Source organism: Theobroma cacao, chromosome 6, assembly GCF_053813885.1.
Source record: "Theobroma cacao isolate CCN51 chromosome 6, ASM5381388v1, whole genome shotgun sequence".
Classification (NCBI taxonomy): domain Eukaryota; kingdom Viridiplantae; phylum Streptophyta; class Magnoliopsida; order Malvales; family Malvaceae; genus Theobroma; species Theobroma cacao.
Window position 1 is genome coordinate 3,547,665 of NC_142644.1, and position 4,007 is coordinate 3,551,671.

Genomic DNA, 4,007 nt, shown 5'->3' on the forward strand with positions numbered 1-4,007 from the left:
CTACTTCCTTGCCTTTACCGGAAGGCTCTCCTCCTAAACACATTGCAAAATTTACCCAATTCACCACATTGATGCTAAATCACTATATAATTGACTTAAATCCTATACTAATGCATGGTATGAAATGCAATAGCCTAAAACGACTTAAGCGCGGTATTAACCTATTTTTGACACTTTACCCGTTAAATTGCTAACGCGCTCCATTTTAGCTCTAAATTGTCCCATTTTCTCTCCAACATTTCTAACCATTAAATATCAGCCAATAACCTTCTAAAATCACCAAAATCAGCTCACTTTCCTCATTGAAAAATTCGATAAAAAATGGGACATTTACTCGGTTAATTTTCTACTTTGTTTTTCTATCACATTTAACCATTTTTCATCATTTTCTCTTCATTTCTCTTAGAATAAAAATCAGTTTATCATCATTGTACATCAATGCATATTCGGCCAAGGGTGGGTATTGTGAGAATTTCATGCTTTCTTGCCCAATTTGATTTCTATACATATTTAACTAACTAAAACTACTAATTTAACTAAGAATCAAAACCTAAAAATTTCAAAATCTCTCCCCTTGAAATTCAGCCAGCCCTTGGTTTCACTTTTTGATCTCTCTCCTCAAGCATGCAAAATGGAAATAAAGGCATAGGAAAGGTAGAAATCAAGCTAAAGTCGAAAAATCTTACCGTTAGACGCGTAAACGGACGAAAAACGCGATTTCCCCTTTGAATTTTCTAGGTTTTTTTTTTGTTTTTCCCTTTTCTTCCTTTCCTCTCTATTTTCTCTCTTGTTCTCTCCTTATGGCCGGCCATAACCTGATGTGGGGTTTAAATGGGCTGATTTTCCTTTAAATAATATTAAACAATTAAAAAGTGTCATGTGTCACTTTTTCATTGGCCCGTTTTTAAATTTTTGTCCTTTAAACTTTAATTTTTCACCATTAAACATACCATAGTTATTCATACCAAAAATAAGTAAATCCTATGATTTTGACAAGTTTTGGGTGGTGAAAATTATGGTTTTTACCCCGGGGAGACAAAATTACCGTTTTGCGCCTATGTTCCGAAAATTGCCGAAATTGAAATTTTTCACTTCCTATCATTAAATTATACTCCAAATAGTTAATCTTGGTCAAAAATTTCACTCCATGATCAAATTATTATCTTAAGTGGCAAAATGACGATTTTGCCCCTAAACATCAAAATTTTTAATTTTTTTCCCAAATGAACCCGCGAACTCCGAACAATCATTTTTAGTCATTCTTGGACTGTAAAATATTAAATTTCATCCTACGATTCCTATTTGAACTAGTTCGAGGTTAAATCAACTCAAGTGTACAGTTAGGTATAATATCGATTTCGTCTATTCTTAGGAATTTTCTTAACGTAATAACATGCTACTCAGTGCATGTATGTCATGACATGTGTTTATAGGGTCGAGTTTTACATACATACACTTGCGTGAGTGAAAAATTGAACAGCCAGTTTTTGGCACCGTTGCCGGGGAATTGATTTTTAATTATTTCTTGTTAATATTAATACTAAGCATTCTTAATTATAATCTAGACTTTTCTTTTCTTTAATTGTTTAGGTACTTTTGGTTGTTGTATATGAAGAGCTCGAAATTTGAAAATTGTTCCTTTTGATCTAGAAATTGAAAAAACTTTTCATAGACTTTGGAGGAAAAATAAAAAAATTTCTGCTCCAAGTAAAACAATGGCTGATCAACAAGAGGAAGAGACCAAACCTTTGAGGGATTATGCAGTCCCATAATTACTAAATCTCCACTCTAGTATTTGAAAACCTCCTATTCAAGCTAACAATTTTGAAATTAAGCTATCGATCATTCAAATGATTCAGATTGTTGTTCAATTTGGGGGTTTGCCTAATAATGATCCGATTGCTCATATTGTAAATTTTCTGAAAATCTGCGATACATTCAAGGCTAATGGTGTTACTAATGATGCCATAAGGTTGAGGCTTTTCCCTTTTTCATTGAGAGATAAAGTAAAGAGTTGGTTAAATTCACTTTCTACTAGTTCCATTAATACTTGGGATGATTTGGCTCAAAAATTCTTAGCAAAATTCTTTCCACTTGCAAAGTCAGCAAAGATGCGGAATGATATCACTTCTTTCATGCAATTTGATTTTGAATCACTATATGAGGCTGGGGAAAGGTATAAGGATTTGATAAGAAGATGTCCTCACCATGGATTACCTAAGTGGCTATAAGTTCAGACTTTTTATAATGGTTTGCTGGGACCTTTTAGAACTACCATTGATGCTGCCGCTGGAGGTGCACTCATGAGTAAATTAATTGATGAGGCTTATGATTTGCTCAAAGAGATAACGTCTAATAATTATCAATGGCCATATGAAAGATTGGGTACAAGAAAAATTACTGGAATTCATGAATTAGATGTGATAAACACTGTCTCTATACAATTGGCCTTTATCGCAAAGAAAATAGATAAACTAAGTGTTAATGCTGTTTAAAACTCCTTTATGACATGTGAATTTTATGGGGAAGGACATTCCAATGACAATTGTCCCATCTATTCTAAGTCTTGTCAATTTGTTGGAATTAGGCAACAGAACAATCCCTATTCCAACATTTATAATCCTAGTTGGAGGAATCATCCTAATTTTTCATGGAATAAAAACTAAGGGTCTTCATCAGTGGCTAAGTCAAACTTTCCTCCTAGATTTCCATCTAGAGCCTCTATGCCAGAGAAAAAGCCTTTAATGGAGGACATGTTCATGCAATTCATGAAAAAGACTGATGCATTCATTACAAAGACTGATGCATTTATGATAAAGACTGATGCCTCCATTCAAAATCAAGCAGCTTCAATTAGAAATCTTGAGATACAAGTAGGCCAACTTGCCAGTGTTTTAAATACTAGACCTCATGGTACCTTACCAAGTGATACTGAACCCAACCCAAGAAGAGAAGGTAAGGAACATTGAATGGCAAACACTCTTCATAATGAAAAAGAGGTACGTAAAGAGGTAAGTAATAAAGCATTAAATCCTAAGATTTCAATTCAATCTGATGAGAAAGAAATTGAAAAAGATGCTGAAAAAGATATTATGGTTGAAAAATCTGTTGAAAATTCAAAAGAAAAATCACAATCTACTCCCACACCTCCACCACTTTTTCCTCAACGTTTTCAAAAGCAAAAACTTGACAAACAATTTCAGAGATTTCTTGAGGTATTTAAAAAACTGCACATTAATATTCCTTTTGCTGAAGCTTTAAAATAAATGCCAAGTTATCTTAAAGTCTTGAAAGACATTCTGACCAAAAAGAGGAAATTGGAAGAGTTTGAGACAGTTGCACTTACTGAAAAGTACAGTGCTATAATCCAGAATAAGCTTCCACCAAAGCTTAAAGATCTAGGGAGTTTTTCTATTCCTTGCACTATTGGTAGTTTTAAAATTTCTAAAGCTTTATGTGATTGGGTGCTAGTGTCTCAATAATGCCTTTTTTTATTGCCAGAAAACTTGGATTTCAAGAGATACAACCCACTACAGTTACCTTGCAATTAGCAGACAGAACAATCAAGTACCTAGTTGGGATTATAGAGAATGTTTTGCTTAAAGTTGGGTATTTATACATTCCGGTGGACTTCATTATGTCGGGATTGAAGATGATGTTGAAATTCCTCTTATTTTGGGATGACCATTCTTAGCTATAGCTTGAGCAATTATTGATGTGAAGAAGGGCAAAATAACCTTTAGAGTTGGAGAAGAGGAAATGGTATTTAATTTGTTCAATGCAACTCAGTATCCCTACACAGATAGTTGCTATATAGTGGATTCAGTCAATAAGGGTAAAGGTAAGCCTATTTCACCACCTTCAACAACGCAGGCATCAACTCTTGAGACAAAACCACCACCACTTTCCAACTATCTTGATTTTGTGGTTGGACAACGAGTAGTACTTTCTAATTCACAACTCCATCTTTTGCCATGGAATCTTAGACCATATTGGAGGAACAAGTT

The 4,007-nt window shown here is 34.0% G+C and overlaps 1 non-coding gene across 1 annotated transcript; it reads right to left on the reverse strand.

Annotated features, from left to right (window-relative positions):
* Window positions 1–2,108: 2,108 nt before the first annotated feature.
* Window positions 2,109–2,215, reverse strand: LOC148761993 (small nucleolar RNA R71). The gene has a single exon (XR_016027306.1). It is a non-coding gene; the product is annotated as a small nucleolar RNA R71 (small nucleolar RNA).
* Window positions 2,216–4,007: the final 1,792 nt, after the last annotated feature.